The sequence below is a fragment of the Falco punctatus genome (genome assembly GCF_963210335.1).
Source record: "Falco punctatus genome assembly, chromosome: 2".
NCBI classification, from domain to species: Eukaryota; Metazoa; Chordata; class Aves; order Falconiformes; family Falconidae; genus Falco; species Falco punctatus.
In genome coordinates, this window is record NC_137581.1 from 97,552,921 (window position 1) to 97,572,517 (window position 19,597).

At 35.6% G+C, this 19,597-nt stretch overlaps 1 long non-coding RNA gene across 1 annotated transcript in view; it reads left to right on the plus strand.

Annotated features, from left to right (window-relative positions):
* Positions 1 to 19,597, plus strand: part of LOC308059781 — an 81,336-nt gene that overhangs the window by 29,812 nt on the left and 31,927 nt on the right. The window contains exon 2 of the long non-coding RNA XR_013926399.1: positions 1 to 19,597. This exon is cut by the window's right edge and continues 31,927 nt beyond it. This is a non-coding gene — a long non-coding RNA (uncharacterized lncRNA).

Here is a 19,597-nt window from a genome sequence, read left to right on the forward strand (position 1 = left end):
CCCTTACTTCCCTCTCTGCCTGAAACCACCATATAGGCATCCAAAGACACTGAAGAAATAAGAAGAACATGAAAATTATTTTATTTTCCACCTCAGTGATCAGGAAAAGCAATGCTCCTAATGCTCCTAATGATAAATGTAAGCCAATAAATATCATGGTGCATAGGCCATAGTAAAAAGGTTTCAGTAAGAGCTAAATAATGTCATGTGGAATTGTCAGTGAAAGGTTCAGCCAGGGTGATGATGTCCTAAGGCATTTTGCAAGCAACAGCAAAGCTTCATGCCTGAGGAGCACAGGGAAGATTTCAGTGGCTGTTACAGATGGGAAGGTATAGATCTCCTTCGACAGGTGGTAGAATAGGAAAGCCACAACAGAAAGTAGACCTAGTAATACCTGAGGGAATGAAGAAGTGTTGACAGGCAGGGCCTATTACAGACTCTGCTAGGAGCTGGTATAACTGGCAAAGAGCATGGCTGGTCTGTGCAATCAATCCCCAGGGCACAATGTATCATCCTATATACAATAAAAGCAAAGGAAAAAAAAACAACCTATGAACAATGAGTAGGTATGGAGGGACCAATTGTAGCTTGTGAGTGTTTACAGTATAAATAATTAATTAATATTAGCTAGTAAAAATGTTTAATACTTTATTATAATACTTTTCCTCTGAATTACTTTCTATCTATATGTCAAAATCTTTTTTTTTTTCAGACTGACACTATATTACCAACTTAATCTAGGTAATTTTAATATTCTATTTTTGATAACTACTGTTTCATATAATTTCTGTTGACTGTCAATTTTTTCTCAGAAATAGAGCATCTAGAATGCCCTCCATCATGCACCTTGTCCAGACATAATCTAAAGACCTACAATAAATTACTGTAATTTATTAAGAAAAACATTAGACTCCAAGATAATACAACCAATGTAATCATTAGTTATTGAAAATGGTGAAAGAGAAGACTGAGATTTCCAGTTCATGCTGATAAACTGTTCTAGTGAGATGATTCCTGTGTCTTTATGAATATCTGTAAACTCATTACTAATTATCTCTGTTGAAAAAGGTGATGTTTCTATTGAGAGATAAGATCACAGAACTGTTCAAACTATGATGGAACCTCAGACGATCTCTATTCCAACCCCCTGCCCAGTGCAGGTCCATATCTGTGGTCAGACCAGGCTGCTTAGGTTTTGGACAGGTCAGAACTCAGACCATCCAGGGACAGAGATGGCACAGAGTCTTGGTGTGACCTGCTCCACTGCCTCACTGTCCTCATGCGGAAATAGATCGTCTTTCTACCCTATCTGAAACACTCTTCAGTTTATTCGTGTATGCTAAAGAGTACCCTTGACTAACAAAGGAAGACCATGCTCCAACTCAGACCAGTAAAAATTTTGTGATTGGTTCCCGTAAGAATGTGTTTTTTCCCTTCCGCTCGTTTTCATTAATGCAATTGCCTGTTCCATACTGAGAGCAGGTCTCCATGGCCACAGCCTTCCTCAGAATGAAAATGAATCAGATGGGTCTCCCAGTTCATACACCATTGTCTTTCTTTATTGTGCTTTATTTACAGCCTACTTCTACAAATTAGACAGGAAATACTCATGACCGTAAAGACCAGGGAATTCCAGATCTTCAGAATCATTAAACTGTATCTCCTGTGGGATACATTGGACAAGCTTTTCATTTAAAAGGCAAGTGAAATCCAACTGTCAGTTCTGTTCAATAAGAACCAAATGAGGAACAGCAACAATGACAACAACAAAAATAATCGTAACAGTGACAGCAGCTGTCTCTTCATGGGGTGCTTGTGAAACACTGTACAGAGCTTTTCTGAGAAAAAAAAAAAAAAAAGAAAGAAAAAAAAAAAAAACCTGAAAAAAAAACAACCACCGAGACCCAACACTAGAAAAAAGTTGTCTATAAAAGAGCCCTTATTTCCCTCCCAAACTGCTTAAGGGATCTGTGAAACCTACTGCTGCTACAGCTGTCACCCACACTTACCTTTTCTCAGTTGGGGAGCACAGCTGAGAGCTTCATCTTTCTCTATGGCCCTTCCAGCCATTCCGTGTATTGATTTAATTATAGTATCACACTGATGTGTCCTGAGAAAATGCTTTGCAACTGGGCAGGATGACTTTCATTCTGGGAGTAGCGGAAAGCCTCATGTTTCATAGGGATGCATTTTTTAACAGATTATTGTTTACTTGTTAAGAATAGCCTACAATTGCAATAAAAGTAATAGTTGATTGATTTCACAGAAGCCCATATGTATGTAAGACTGCACATTTAATATTCCTTTTAATGCATATCCTCATAGTTCTATTTTATTCATTTGAAGAAGCAGAAAGGTGGAAATGTCAACACTAGTTTTCCCTTCTCTTTTTTCTTATGATTCCCTTTCCTCATTGTTCAAACCCTCCCAGAACCTCTCATAGGCACCATTGTTGCCAGCATAAGTGACAAATCTGAGGTAAAAAAAGAAAAAAAAAGCCATTTTTCATGAGATATTGTGAGGGAAAAGCAAAAAGGCAGAGGTCTGCAAGTTGCGCAGGATTCTGTGCAAAGGCTAATGTACTGTATTGAGGGGGTTTAATAAAAGTACTAAGAAGGCATGAGAGCAGCATGAACAGAACTCTGTCACCACTCCCAGCCAGATCCTCCAACAAAACTAAGTGTAGGAAGTACATGCTTTGGCTTCAACAGTGAGTCATATGATAACAATTATTTTCTTATTACTCAAAATTTGGAGGCTGTGAAGACACAGGATAAAAAAGAGGCAGTAATTTTCTTCATTTGCCCCAAAGGAATGTCACATCTTCTGATACAATGCTTTCTCAGAAACAAAGATCTTGATGTTATCAAACTTCAGAAAACACAGGAATAAATAGGATGTGAATTCTAAAGCTATCTGGAGTATTAGTTTTTACTGGTCTTTTGTTTGTTTTATTTTGTTTTGGTTTTTTACCTATGGTTATCACAGTTTCTATTTTCATTGGCACAATTAGCATATGTAAGATGTGACACATTCACTTCTACAACCTGGCCATAGCAAGCTTTAGATTGCACACCCTGCTCTGTGACATGAGCCTACTCAACCTTATGATGTGTCACCGCCTCTTCTCCTTTTAAATGAGAAAATTCTAAAACTTTTTCCTTCCAGTAATTTAATCTGTCCTTCTGTCATGTTTTGCATTACAAAAGACCTGAAATATAAGGTCTGTTTATAGCAGCTGGGCCTGAAATTCATACCTGAAATTAACATAGTGAATGTTAATACCTTTTTACTGCTAATTCTTTAACTATGACTCTAAAAGATGTATTAAATCGATTTCTCAAATATGTTAATTAGTTTCATTTTCAAAAATTTTGGATACCTAGCAGGAAAGTCTGAAGTTTCTCAAGTCTTTAATCATTGTGGGAAAATCCTCTTTGAAAACAGACCAGGATCTGATATCTCAAAAAATGAAGCATGAAAATAAGGGATCATTCTGGAAAATGTGGCTATAACCATTCTCAGTCAGTAAAATGTAGATACCAATTTTTGTCATGCTGCAAGGATGATGTGAAAATTAATCTGTTAACAGGGACAAGATAATGATTTGTCAGTTAAGCATTATGAAGAACTGAAATTATGTTGCCTGTAAATTTTTTCAATAAGATCCTTATTCATTATCCTGAGATGGAAGACCAAAGTTTTTGAGATAATAAATTTAGGAGAATATCTCTAGTTCTTCACTGCATTTTTTTAGCAGAGTCCCTGCCCTCTTGACTAAGAAGAATTGTATTATCTTTGAAATGTTAAAGCAAACTTTTCAAAAAGCTGTGTCAAGCAAACTTTAGCCCCAATCAGATCAGTATGTATATTGGCCCCTTCAGCTGTAAATGTAGAAATCAAGCATGAGCACTCCTGGAAATCCCATTCTGACTAGTTTCCGAGCTGAATTAAATAAAGAAATAAATCTGATGGTTTGTTTCTCATTGGTTCCCCTTTCCCCCAATCTATGTAATTCCATGAAGTGCAAAATGAAAGAAAATACTTATTTATGGTAGTTCTACAGGCACCTATGTGCAAACACATATAAAATTTTCCATGGTAATGTTCATGCATGTCTGTTACTGTACTCACACACATACATACACTCAAACTTATATGTTAGATACTTTCTCAGTCCCCCTTTGTTCAGTTTTAGATATTCACTGCGGCAGTGATGGAATAGATATGATGCAATAGTTCATCTGAGAGAAATAACATCCAGTTTCCAATCCTTGCTCCACAAGAGTTGGGATTCTTGAATGTTAAACAGGCACTAACACTCAAGCCCAGCAAATACTATAACTTCTACTTGCCAAAGTCTCTGAAGATCACTGGACATGTGAGAGCAGTGAATTTAAAGTCACCTTAGAGACAGTGACAAACAGGACACAGGTCTCCTGTACTTCAACCATATGAAGTAAAGACCAGGACAGGGATATTTTTTCAAAGTCTGATGCAGACACGTTAAGTCCAGGATCAAACCTGGAGCTGTGAATACTGAAACTGAGAAAGACATTTCCACCTTTCCCACAGCCAGGAGTCTACACAAAGGAACTCGGGTAACCTGTGGATACCATACCCAAGTGCCACTGGATAATTGTCAAAGGACCTGCCCACCCTCATAGGCACTCGGTTGTCCTTAGCCACCCTAATACTTCACTTCAAGGAGACTGACCTGTAAAAACACCTTCTCTACAGGTGTTCAGACAAAGCCCCTGTAGCTCTGAGGATTCTGCTGTATTAGGCAACGGCTGCCTTCTTACACGTTAGTGATGCTGAAATCCTTGAAGCATAACTCTTACTTGCAGATCCTGATGTCGCTCCCTGAAAGGGACTTTAGTCAATCACTGATCCTCACCATTTGCTTCTAGGTATTTTTAAACAACTCCCTGCTCAACAATCTGGCTCCCATGGATTCTAGTTTTGGTCATTATTCTCTCCATTCATTGTACCCTGTTTATCCATCTCAAGCTAGGCAGCAAGTCATTTAAAAGTTAATCAGTGCAGTGCTCAGCATTTCAATAGCTATCTTCTTTTATATGTCTAGACATGAGTTGAGGAAACCAACTCAAAGACATGAGCTATAGCTGCTGCCTGAAACCTCGTACCTCATTCCTTCTGAATTTCAGAAATGGTTTATCAGGAAGCTTGTATTCCAGATCTAAAGTTTATTCTGAGGAAAATGCAACACCAAAATAGATTGTTTTCCATGCAGTTCACAGCAATGACAGTCTCAACAGGACAGTTGAATCTGTAAATTTTCCATCACCTACAACATGAACTGATTGTGTATTATTTTTTTCCAATTTAGAATCAAAGTTTTATGAGAACTGCAGTACATAGGACCTTACCGTTAGATGATTTATTAAATTGGAACTCTAAACATTTGCCTGATCCTAATCAATATGTAGGTGTGAGCATCATCTGACTTATTTTTAAAGAAGAGCAAATGTTTCTATGCCTAACAGGGAGTGTTAAGAGTGAATAAGTTCTGGAATTTTAGACTCATGTACACATGAAATGTATTAAAAAAACCCAGCTGTATAAAACACACACATGGTCTGTTTGCCCTGTCCATAATAAGCAAGTAAATCCAGTTGACATCTTTGGGGGTTACATAAGATATAAAGAAAAATTAGACACCATTTGTTTCCACTTAAGTAAAAAATTACATTCATGATGTACCTCACCTTTGTATTTCCTAAGCATTGATTAGATATTACTTGTTCCTTCATGTGTGTTTGGTTTTGTAGTTCTTGCATAATTGGTGTGATTGCTGCATAACATTTTCACTTATAACTGTTGCCAGGAAAATTAGGCCTTGGATTTACTTTTCTAAATAAATGTTTTATTAACCAAAGTAATTATATCAGAAAGTATTAAATTTTCCAAAGAAATAAAAGCCCCATTTCTTTGACGTCTCTTTCTCTCTCTCTTAATCTCTAGCGCACTTGCGCTCTCTCTCTCTCTGAACATGAATGAGAGCTGCAGCAGAGTGGAAAGAATGTAGTCTGGTGTGCAAAAGCTCTCTATTGGGGGAAAAAAAAAACAACAAAAAAAAATTACAACAAACCAGAAAGGCCTCCAACTTCTCAGAACAAGAGACAATAGTATGCAAAAAAATCAATGGACGCATAAACCAAATAACAAATAAAGCATTTAAAATGTTAGTTTCACAGCAGCTCACAAAATTTCTTTGTTCTTTAGTTAGCTACTCTTACTAATGGAAAAATAATCAAAAATATAATATTAAATACTTCATTGTCAGTTCCTTAGTGTAAGGAAATGTTAGCAAGTCAATGTGAGTGCACAGTTACAGTTTTACTGGCTTAATCAGGACACCAAAACAGCAAAATCCAACATTTTTACCGTGCTTAATTTAAGTGGGCAATCCGAGCCACATCTGTTTCTTTTGCTACATCTCATTCTCAGAAAGAATGCTGCTTCATAGTATCCCTGATGATATTCCATTCTCAGACAGCCAGTTTCTGTTCCATATATTCCACCACTTACAAAGAATACATGCAGGTAATACAGAAAAGAACCATTTATAATTATTGTGTCATCTGTTTTATTGAATATTTTCTTTTTTCCTATGACCAAAAAATTTAAAAAAAGATAAAAAGAATGTGAGATTTTGCTATGCTTTCAGTTTTCAAACTCTGAAGTGGGAAATGTGTGAAAATTTTCCATGGGAACTTTTTCATTTTGGGAAATACTGCTGTCATGGAATAAAAATAGTTCATTTGGAATATATTAATGAGAATTCTTTCTTTGCTGAAACACTAAATCATAGCATTTTGTTACAGTGTACTCCAAAGCAAAATTGGTGACAATTCTTTCAACAATTTGCATGGGGATTTTTGCCTATCAAAATGCGTTTGTAAAATCTGAAATGTTTCACATGTAAATACAAATGTTGTTGAAAGTAAGTAACGTTAAGAAAGGAAGAAACAAGTTAAGTGCCCAGCCTTTCAGAATAGACACTCTGCCACTATTCTTTGGGGAGGCTTTCAAAAGCTTGCCTTTATTCCTCTGCAACATAACCCTCCCTCTTTTTATAATTAATCTAAGATCTCTGGCCAGCTTTAGTGAAAATACTTTCTTAAAAAGCAAAGAAACAAACAAACCCATCCTCATTACAAATTTTTTAGTAATGTTTGAAATACTGTCACAGAATGAGAGTTTCAAACCTTTTAATATTTTTTACTATTCCCACATAGATCTAAATTTGGGTAATGTTTCAGGTTTAGACTTTAGTTTTGTACTTATTTTATTATTATGTCCTTTTTCTCTAAATTATTTCTAATTCATATTTTTCCCAGAGTGAGATTATCTCAATTTGCTGTCCTTGAAATAAAAGAAGATATTCAAACAAAAAATCCATGCCAAAGCAAATTCAAATGCTGAAATGTAAAATTTATTTACTAGCACCTGAATAATCTTGCCTGTGTAGCATTTAGCTTTACGTTTGATGGATAAAGTGCAAGATTGGTAAACAAGGACATTTAATCTTGATTTATCTGAAGGCACATGAAGAGTAACAGTTCTGGATGCCTTTCCAGTGTACCTCAAGGAAGACTGGGAAGGACCACCTGCAAAGATAACATGAGAATGAAAATTGCTTAGTCAATTTAGTAATTGGCTTTTCTATATGAAATTGCCAATTTCATTTAGTGGAACAATTATTGGCTTTTAAGGTGGTGATTTTAGCACATAAACTATGTCTACTAGGAAATGAGCCGAGTCCAACAAGTCATCTTTCCATGATATGATACAAGACCTACGTACAGCCAAGCCTACGTCACTCCTAAATTAAAATGGGTTACAGAGTGAGTAGACATGCAGAGAAGCTCTTTGCTAAGTCAAGTTGTTTGTCTTGATGTCAATGCAAGCGTTTGTACAGAGTGGGCAACTAAGCAGAAAAATAAAGAAAAGCCACACTGCAGAAAGAATGATATACAACTAACTCACAGAGGCTACACGAAGGCAGCTCTCAACCTGTCACTCAAGCCTGACATGTAAAATAAATAATGTCCTGCCTTCATGTACTTGTTTGCTTAAAAAATGAATTAAAATTTAAATTTAAATTATTAACAATTTCAGGCTGAATTGTCAGCTCAGGATCTTGGGGAAATGACATGGACAATTCAGGAGATTTTCCAGAGTGATTTAGAAAGTTGCAATTTTCATTATTCTGCTTCCAGGCTGAAATTCTGGTGCCCCTGAAGCCAGATGTAATTTTGGCATCTCCTTCTTTAGGATCAGAGCTCATTCATAGCAAAAAGATACCTTTTACTACAGTTTGCCTAGTTTTATTTCTCATGTAATTCCCTGTGCTTGTATTTCTACAGAAAAATGTAAACTTCAGAACATGAAATCTATTCCTTTTAACGCCAGATAGAAGGTTAGAGGTAGAGGGATGTTAGGTCTTGCAGATACAATAGGTTCAATTTAAAACAAAACACAGCTGTAGAGAAGTAAGATGATCTCTCTTATGTTGGTAATGCTATCATTTTACATATTATTTATCTATACCCATTTATACAAAATGTTAAAGAAATCTTTGTAAACTTCTAGATGAGCTCAAAAGCCTAAGAGCAACAATTTAATTTACAACATTTTCCTAAATCCATTTTCTGCCAGAAACCTGGTGCCTAACTCAATTTGTAAAATGCCATTTAGCAATGGGAAACTGCAGTTGCTTTTGGAAAATTCTATTTAATTAATTATATATGGTATTTAATTTCTTTCTGGTATGTAATTCAACTATATATTAATCACTTAAAATGTGTTGTAATGAAACATGTTTTTTTTATTTTTTAGTATTTATAAAAAAAGAATTAAAACCACTGCTTGGTACAGAAAAAGAAATCCTGCAAAGATAGCTTTTTCTCTGGCTTTATGGGCAGAACAATGCAAACTGCATTGGTATTACCATACTCTTAAAACCGGCAAACCAACGTCTTAAGCATAGAACAAAAGACCAGGGAATTTTCCAGTGGAACCTCTTGAAATCATTCTTTTTTTTCCTTAAGAAACTAGAAGCTGGAACAGGAATGCAAAACCCAGAAGCTGTGAATTGGGGTAAAAATAAACCCCATAAATTCCTCTGTTAGATTATGGTTTTCTCACTGCAAAACACTGTAACAAAGTCCAAATAACAATCACTTCCAGTGCAGGATTTGCAATGTAAATTGAGATAATTTTTTTGATGAGTGATGCCTAAGGTTGATTTTATTATTTTTTTCCCCACACTCACAATACTCCGTTTTGGCTTTAGGATTGCTCATGAGTGATTTACAATGTGTTCTGAAAGCCAGTGTTCAAAATGCAGAAGTAGAGAACACAAAAACACACAAAAAACTCTGTCTTCAGATCTGCTCAGCCAAGACTGTTCCAAGAGAAGCCGCTTTCTGGCCATGCACTGCTTCCTGGACCAGCCTCAAAGGCGCCCAGCCTTTCATCACATTCAACTTTAATCTTCCCATATTCATCTTTCTTCTGTTATGTCATCTGGAGATGACTAAAGAAGAGTAATCTTACTCCACCCTTTTAATCAATTTTTTTTACCTATATCCTAAGCAGCTGGTGAGAAAAGCAAAAGCCTTTAAAGAACATTTTTGAGACTTCTGGAAGTTCTCTTACAGGCACTCTGGAGACAGAAGGACACAGCCTAGCAACCTAGGCTAGCAAAGAAGAACCTTCCACAGAATTGTTGTTTTGAAAAATTTAGATGTTCTTCCTGCTATTGCTGACAATGATTGTGTGTATGTTTTAGAATCTTTAACTATGGCACTTTCTGTCCAAAGAATCACCTTTGTAGGTGACAACCTGAATTCTAAAGAAATGAGCAATTGGTGTGTTTTTTAGCAAACATGGAATTCTTCTCCACTTGCATATTTTCTCTTATAGTGCATGTGCTGAAGTGAGGAAGAAAAGTAGTGTGAGTCAAAATATTTCTGACTGAATTTAAAATTGCTCTATAATGTGAGCTTCTCAGGGAACATTAAACCCCATTTTTGACCAGGCAAAATATATTTGCTTAATCATTTCTCTGTGGTTGCAGCAACAGTTTGGAGATGTGTTTTACCTGGTAGCTGAAGTATGGAGCATTAACAACAGAAGTTACTTTTGCAGGATACTTCAGAGTGGTAATGATTTGATGAACCCAAAGACTTGGCATGAGTCTGACACTCTGGAAGATGATTAGAAAGTTTAATGCATTATTTCATCTGTGTCTAAAACATCTGCAAAGTTCTTTGAAACTGAGAAACAATGGTGTGACCTCAGCCTGTACTTTGTTGATATTCCTATGAGAAAATGTTCTTTCACTTATTTCTGATTGCACTCACTTTTAATCAAATTTAAAATAAAAAAATAAAGATGAGAGAGAAAAAGAAGGAAAAAGTCCTCTCCCATTTAAAAAAAAAATTAAAAATAGAAGCTAATAAAAAAAGCATTTTTCCAGGTCTGGAATACAAATTATTTTCAACCTCCTTAGGACTATAAACTGTAGATAATAATTTGGTCATTATCATTAATATATATGAATGAGATCTTTTAACAACACATTCTTAGTTGGAAAGTGATTTTTCCATAAGCCTGAAAGAATTTGTGGGAAAGGGTTAGATTTACTCCATCTCTTAATGTAAATAAGACAGACAGACAGACAGACAGATAGATAGATAGATAGATAGACAGATATTTAAACCAGTCAGGACATTTTCAAAATAAAGAATACAGGAGGACATCTCCTAGTATGTAAAAACCATTAATTTGAAAATACAGCAGAGCTACAATTAAAATATAATTTAAGAATTTAAAATTGTTTATCAATAGAAGCCTTATTTATGATACAATAATTGCTTCTAATAAATTATGTTTCATTTCTGGAACTGAGATAAAAGCCTTGAATTAAGAGCAGTCAAATAATATAGTGAAAGCACATACTCTATATGTATTTAACAAATGGTTTTGATAATTTATGGTGCCACTCATTATATTGCCTATGTTGTTCTTCAGCTTGCAAGTATGGACTTAGAACAGTTGGGCTAAAATCTTTGAAAATGGCTGAAAAATAGGGCAGAGGGATTTGAGATGTGGTGAAAGGAAGCCTAGTTTTAGAACATGTTGGGGTCTGCAGCAGGTCTGCAGACAAGTTAGTTGACTTCAAAGATCGTGTACCTTTAAGACAGCCACAAATTGTCAGGTATGTAAACAGGACGTGAAGAACCGGAACTTAGAAGCGCAGTATACAGGCACCTACAGCAACAGCAATAGCAAGGAAGAACACAAAAACCTATCAGGGTCTGACGCATGTACTGTCTAAGATATATAAATAATTTGGATAAACAATAAAGTCCATTTTCCTCTGAACCCAGCCATGCAGGCATGGTGTTTTTTCAGTCTGCCTCAACCTGCGTCACCACAAGAGTATATCTAACTTAAAGCAAAAAATTATTGAAGGAAGACAGAGATTCAGTCCCTTGTGTGTAGATAATATTTCATTGATAAGACTCCAATTAGCCTTAATCCACCTCTTCATTTAAAATTAAAGAATATTTTTAAACATTCATCATGTTTGTTCTGGAAGGCGATTAAATATGTTAAGTCACTAAGGAATGTGACTTTTATTTCAATGTGAACCTGATTTTTTTATTATTATTATTTTTGGAACAAAGGTGTATAAAACAGGCAACAAAATACACTGTATATGACAGTTTGAGAACAGATGTGTATTTTATATGTAAGGACTTCAATAGCTGTGAGCTCTAACTGCTTTGCTTATGTGAAATAAAAGTATAAAAGCAGTTTTCAGCAGCATGGCTGGTTTATGTCAAAGAAAAAAACAATTACTTTTTCTTCAGGCATAAACTCATAATTAAATATAAGTAAATTTAATGCAATGCAATGAATTTTGTTGCAGGTTATTATTTCCTTTTAAACTGATGCCAGCAAGATGCATTTCAGTGACTGACACCTTTTTCCAACACAAATTATCTGAAAAATAGCAAGGTTTAAGCATGTGTACTTCTTTTTATCATTGACCTAGACATCTTAAGCAAGAGAGAGATTCTAGCTCTCACATCTCTCTGTTTAATCACCATGACAAGACCTGATTTTTTGGTAGTGTGCTGTTGTTTTGGAACAAGAATTTATTACAAGGTCTCTTGTTAAATTATCCAGTCATAAGTGCTTGAATATTCATCACATGAATGGAAATAAACAGCCAGCTAAGACTATGATCTCTCTGATCTATACTTGGAATGTTACTCCATTGTGTAATTTAGGCAACACAAGTGATGAACGTTATCCTTTCTCATGGTGAAAAATTACATGAGGGACTCAAGGTCTCCGGCTCTGAAGTTCCTTCTCTCTTTTCTTTGGCAGATGAAAATCCATGGATTTCTGCTAACTTTGGTGTAAGTTTTTCCCTTCCTGTGATTAAGTGCTGGCATTAAATTAGATTTTTATGTCTCTGTAAGCTTCGATGGGCTATTCCTGAAGCTAAGAAATAGGGAAATAGTGTGATGAAGAATGCATTTAGTACACAAATCTTAGAGGCATTATTCACAGCATAATTCACAGTTCAAATCACTACTGGTGATCTCCTTTTAAAGCTTCATCCACTTTCCAGGAGCCCAGACACATTGCTTGGCATCTCACTTTGGCTTCCAGAACAGCCTATTGCTGTGTCAGCTTTTGAAATTCTTTATCCTTTTGGAAATATTTCTTGAGATGGAATTTAAAAAGACAACTGCACACTGCAGGGGGCTTTTCAGAACCTGGTGGATAAGCAGGGAATTCAGAGTAGACCAAGTGAGACTTCTGATTTGAAACTTTGGTTTAGGCCATTATTGATACCAAAAAAGGAGGCTCAGAAACTTCCTTGCAGGCAAGGAAAAAAGAATCAGCCCATAAACTTTGGATAAGAATAATTATGTGTATCTAACCAATACTAAAAATATTCTATTAATACTAGTTATTTAACAGTATTAGTTCCTACTCATGCTGTTCAATGGATATATGAACAACACAGCTATTTATCCTCTGTTACTTGGCAAACAGTCAATAAAATTAGTACTTGGCTGAAACTTTCAGAAACGTACTCAGTGGTATATTTCCCTTCCTGACTGTAAAATTCTCCTGCTGGCTGATGTGATGGTTTGACAAGTTTTCCTCAGCTATCTTAAAAAAGATTGGTTCTGAATGCTTGGTGTCCCCTGGCTGGCTGTCTTTTCTTCTTGTTTCCTTGCTGTCATGGCTGCCTAAAATGAATGCCTTCTCTGCTCTTCTTCTCTTGGATCTCTATTAGACTACAAAGGGTCACAAGTGGAGCAAGACCACAAGCAAAACTTTAAGAATGATCTCAGTGAAAACACTGTTGTATCTTTTAAGGGATAGTCAATTTTCAACATACACATAACAAAGATTTGTACTGGAAGAAATAAAATTATTGTTAGCCCAGGACTACTATCTATCTCAAACTGTCTAATCAGTCTCAGGCAAAAATATTACCCATAAAATATCCATATGATAATACCCATAGATATCCAGGATGTACTGGAGAGGAGGAAATTTATATTTGTTCCATACAGTAACAGAAAAGGAGCAGTTAATTACATATAAAAGTAAAATCCTTTGAAAAAAATTATTTTTATTTTAAATTTCAAAATTTCAAGTTATATTCCCAAGTGATAAAAAGGAAGCGTAAACTATCAGTGAGCAAAACTGGAAGTGTTTGCTTGTTTTAACTTACAACTTTCACTTGCAAGAATTTCTGAGTTATTATTTATTAACTCAAGAAAGTAGGTGCAAATTTAGGTCACAGACAAATATGTCTAGTCTTGGTATATTCTCCCAGACAACATTTTTAATATATAATTAACCTTCGTAGCAGTTAGTGTCTAGAATATATGTCTTCCTAGCAGAGAGAGGCTGAATGTCAGGTAAAAATACAATACTTGATTCTAATCAACAGCTTTTTAAACCACTGTGGGTTTTTTTTTTTGAGGGGGTGTATTTTTTTTTTTTTCCATCAAACATTAAAATTTATCTAGACTGTTTTTAGACTTACTCCTCCAGAGCAATAGCCAGTTCTGGTTGCATATAAAATATTTTTTTTTTACAAACCTGCCAGTACTCTTAAAATCTTTTGACCTTATGTGAAGTGTAATGTTGTTCTGGCTTATCTCAAGACTAAACTCTAGTAGATGTCTTTTGTTCCAAGGAGAAGTGAATTTTACTAGAATTTAATGAATTCTGGGACTCATCACCAGGCCCTGACCATAAATAAGTCTATGAACAGGCTACCTGATCTAAGATTTTAAACACCTGCCAGTCAATGTCTTACTTGTTAGTACAAATGTCAGAGTGTACTAAATTCTCTCTGACGTTGTTGGCATTTCCTGAAAATCTATGTGTTTGCAATTGTAACCTGAGAGTTTTTAAAGAAAAACATTTATTCTGTAATAGAAATGGGATTCCAGGTCATTAAATTTTACATTCTGAAGTCATTGCTGCTTAATTATCAGCTAATACTGAGACTTCTCTGCTTGTTTTAATAGGAAGGCGTGCATTGAAATGGATTAGGAGTAAAGTACAGTTTTACTTTTAGAAATCCAGTCTTTTATAGATCTGACTTGCAACTGGTGCTAAAAGCAATTTAAAAAGAACAATGCTGAGGATATGCAGCAATTTGCAAATAAATTGCAAGATTCTTTTTTTAACTAAGTAAAGAAATTGAATACTCAAAGTTTAAATATTAAATTACTTATATTCTATGATTTCATTATTGTGTCAGAAAAATATGAGAAATATGGCATACATGGAACATCTGGTTTAGTTTAGTTTGACAAGTTGCAATGTTGCTTCAGACATGCACCAAGTTATGGAAATGTCAAAAACTTGATGGAGTTTTGTGGCATTCTGCACCAGATAATATCTAATCTTATGTAATTTCCTCATCATCATTGTCATCATATCCAAGCTTCTGCATTTAGAAAAAGAAGCAAGGTTGTTGACACCTGCCATAGAGTTTTGTACTTGTCCTCCTTTTCTCTCCTGGTCTTCACAGAGCAAAGTATTGTGTTTTCCTGACAGCAGTTTACTACAGAGAAAGTGCAGACTGTACATAGTCAAGATGTTCCTGTTATGTTCCATCCTTTTGCTTTGAGACAAATCACAAGTCATTTTTTTAATGTGCAGGTAAGTGTTTTTATGATAGAAAGTTTCAGTATGTTAGAGAAGTGAGGTTGTTCCAGCAAAGAAAACATAGCCAGCTTCTGGGTGAATGTTCAGATAAGTGTTGTCAAAAATATAAGTAGCTGAAACAAAAAGTATACTTGAATTTGTAGGTACAGTTTGAGCATCCATTTTACACTCTTTTTGAAGCAAATTAAGCAAAGATATTTGAAGACCTGTGCTGTAGGCCCTGAATTTGAATTAATGGTCTCTGGTAAAATCACTGGGATGAGCAAAAGTGCTGGCAGTATCCCACTCTCCCAAGCAACTGTATTATCACTAACTTGGATTCTCCTAACCCTGGTGGATTCAGTCCCAAAAGGTTACAAGAGTAACAAGAGTGCATAGAACAGAAGCCACATTGTCAGTGTGAAAGGGAAGCTCCCTAACAAGTTCTCGCAGCTTCCTTGGGGTCAAGGAACACCAATCCGGTCAGCATGAAAAAATCTTGGCAGACAGACTTCTCCCTTTTGAAAAAGTAGTATTACATGCATATGTGTTGAAATGTATAATGCCAAAAAAAGTGGGGGGAAGCAGGGATTAATTCCTGCCTCATATTATGTAAACTCCGCACTTCCTAATTTTATTTTCTTTCTAAAAGTAAAAGGGGGAATGAGCATAGAGTAAAAACACATGAGTACTGGACTGATAATACACAAAATAGTAGGACTATAGGGGTGTCCATTTCCACTGATTTCAATACTTGATGATTTATACAAAATTGCATACACTGATATAGTGGGATTGAATTGTATAAGAAGAAAATTATAATATTAAATGTTTGTTTATTTTCTAGAATTATTGTCTAAAAACTATGAGACAATTAGAGAAGTTCAGCTTATTCTGAAATAACGACTTAGAAGTAACCATTTATTCATATGAAATATAATTTAGCTAAAATTAAACCAACAATTAATACAACAAACAAAACAGTAAAACTTTTACAGTTTTGATGAAATATGCTTATCAACAATACTATTGCTTATTTACAGTACATATTCTAAATCCATAAAATATTGCCTAAACGGCAATTTAGTTGAGAAAATTGATGCATTAATGTGCAGTAAGTGGTAAGGTATCCACTACTTCATGTCAGATGATTCAGTCCATACATATCTGTAACACACAGCGAGTAAAAATTGTTTCGTTCACCTCCAGCAGCCAGAAACAGTGTACATTAATTCGTGTAACAGAAGTTTTAGACCATTATGCAACAGTTTTTCATGCCATACATACACCCAGGTTTATATTGTAAAAACACAGTTCTGGAGGGCTGTAGTAAAATCCTGAAATTATTTGTGGCACTCTGAAATGAAAAAGTCACACAAAAGAGCAATTTACATTTAGGCCCACAGAGCTGCCAAATAGACAGCCAGAGGCTGAATACTGTGGATCAAGCCACTCTGCTCCAGTGTGAGCTAGTTCACAGCACTATGGTTGTAAACTAATTATGCCATTTGACTTTTGGACTAGCAGTTTGTCCTTTGCCTTCTTTCTGTTAGCTGTAGAACTTCAGCAGCCTGCGTGTATCTGCCCTTCATCTGTGACTTGCTGAAGGATGCTGAACTTTGAACAACTACTCAACACTTGCGCTATATACCCCATGTGTCTGATGTTCTCTCCTTGGCAGTTATAGGGCTGTGTGTGAACGACTTGAGTTTTGGGCCTCCAGGTGCAAAAGAGACATTGATATACTGGAAAGGATCCAGTGAAGATCTGCTAATGTGGCTGGGGACTGGAGCACATAATGTGTGAAGACAGGTTAAGGGAACTGGGCTTGTGGGACAAATAATTGCTCCTCATTAGCTCAAATCCAAGAGAGTAATAAATCAAGATAGTCCAAAATAAATAAAATGAAGCAGTCTTCAACACATGTCATTATGTCCTAAAACTTCCTGTCCTACAGTGTTGTGCATATTAAGTTTATATCACTTCAAAAAAATATTGGAAGAAAATAAGAAAGAAATACCTAACAAGGCCATTACACGGAATGATGCACTTTCTGTCTCAGAAAGGAATCCTGAGTTTCAAATTGCTGTAGACTGAAAGAATCCTGAAAAAATATTCCTATACACTTGTTGAATCCTTTCCCTCTTCCCCAGGAATCTGGTGTCAGGTATCATTAGGAACTAAACTAGATGGACCTTTAATCTGATGGGGTACAGTTGTTTTTACATGTTGCATCTTTGATAACCAGAATGACAGGTGAAGGAGGAGAGGGGGTTCAGATCATTCCCAGTGGAAAGATGAACAAGTTGTGTGTTTACACTCTGCTTTGTTATGTGGGAGTGAAAACCCTGATCAGATTGAGCAAAGGCAAAGAGAAGAAAGGTTCCCTTTGAATCAACCAAGCAGTTGAAGAATCAAATACGCGGGTGAGCTCTGAAAACTGGAGTTGTTTATTGAAGCACATCGTTACAACATACACCGTGCTGACTGCTGAAGTACCCCTGCTGTGTCGGGGTAGGAAATTTGGGTTTCCATTTTTCCACTGCAGAGATGTGTCATTGTTCTGCATCAATATTCTTGTGTTTGAACCTTCTAGACTGGGGGCTAATGGAAAACAAAGGGTTGATAATCGGTGTTCTTAAAATGCAATGAATTAAAGAATGACAGTTTGGACAGAAATAGCCGGAGGTTCTTTGTATCGTTCTTGGCTAAGAATTTGACTATCCAGCCAAGTTATGAAAGGAAAATAAAATATTTTCCTGACAATGTTAAACTTTTTAAGAGTATCTAGAGACTAAATGCTAGACATACTTAAGGAAATAACTGAACACTGATGAATTTTTGGTGGACTATCTGGAAGCTTAGAGCTAGAACCTCCATTAAAATTTATAATTCATATATAAATCTGATTTCCACATTTTTATTTACATTTAAGAATAGTTTAGGGAAAGCATTCAGAAAGATGGTGAATTGTAACACTGCACAGATTCTTTCATGTCTTCATGCTCAGCAGGAGACAAGGAATTTACAGAAGTATTACTGGCACTAATACAAGATAATTGGGAGATAATAAATCCTAATGCTTTGGGAAAAGGATTAACATACATGGGCATCCGCAAAAGTATCTCCCACCTTTTTTCCAAATCCAAATCAACCCATTTTACAAGGACATTTCTTTCTCATGCATAATAAAAGGAGTAATTAAGGAGTTACTTACGTTGAAGGATATTTTTAGATTGCTATTACGTTACTATTATTATTATATACTGATACCAACACAAGTAGTGTGTTTTATAATAAGAAAAAATAAGCAGACCATTATTTCCTGAGTTCTATTATTATTATTATTGTTGTTGTTGTTGTTATTATTATTATTACTATTAGCAGTACTACTACTACAAACAGTTTACTGACATTTATCTAAAAAGTTTGCCATTAGAGATCAAAATAGTGTTTTTAGAAAAATAAAACTTTGTAAAAGATATATCAATGTACTTGCTCCTGGATGATGAATTTGGTTCTTTTTTCTATAATCAATTAAATATTAATGATGGTTTTGTTTATGCTCATATGGAACACAGATAATTAACAGAGTTCTGCTAACTCTTTACCATGTTCAAAAACTTGCATGCTTTTTCTGCTCCATACCCTGTGTTTTCTTTCCAGCTTAGAAGTTACTTTACCTGTTCTTGTGTATTCAAGACAAGTCCCAGTTCTGATTAAAGCTTTGGGCAACTACATAACATTGTCCACCACCAGCTGAATGTGGTCTTATGAAATATTTCTTTAGCAGTGCCTTGATGAACTTACTGAACTTTCTATAATGAGTCAAATAACACGCAAACCCCTGTCTCTAGCCTTGGAAATTTTTAATGCCATTTCCCCTCTAATTCTGCTCTGCCTGAAATCAAGGATAAAAAATGTCCCTTCCAGGAGACAGCACAATTCCACTTGCATAATGGTGCATACCACATCTCCAACTCTCCATTCTCCTTCTCCTTTTCAATCTGGCTTACTGTTGAAGTTGCCTTTCCCAGTATTGTCAGTCAACAAGAATGAGAAGAAAAAGAGTGGGCAAAGGCAGTCTGAAAGTACTGAGTGGCTTAAATAACTCTTCCTACATTCACTGTAACTGCCACCTGCCCAGCAGCACTTCCCCACTCGTTTTTTTGACACTGCATTCCAGCCTTTCTTCAACTAACAGTGCTCTCCGCTCACATGAAATCTTTATATGAGATGCCACCAGGGAGGCAATAAGAGAATAGTGAACTCTGGAAAACCATTTTAAAAAAAGAACAACCCCAAATCAGCTTTTTTAAATGGATCTTAATTAGTAGAATCTGAAGCCTACCTGGCATTT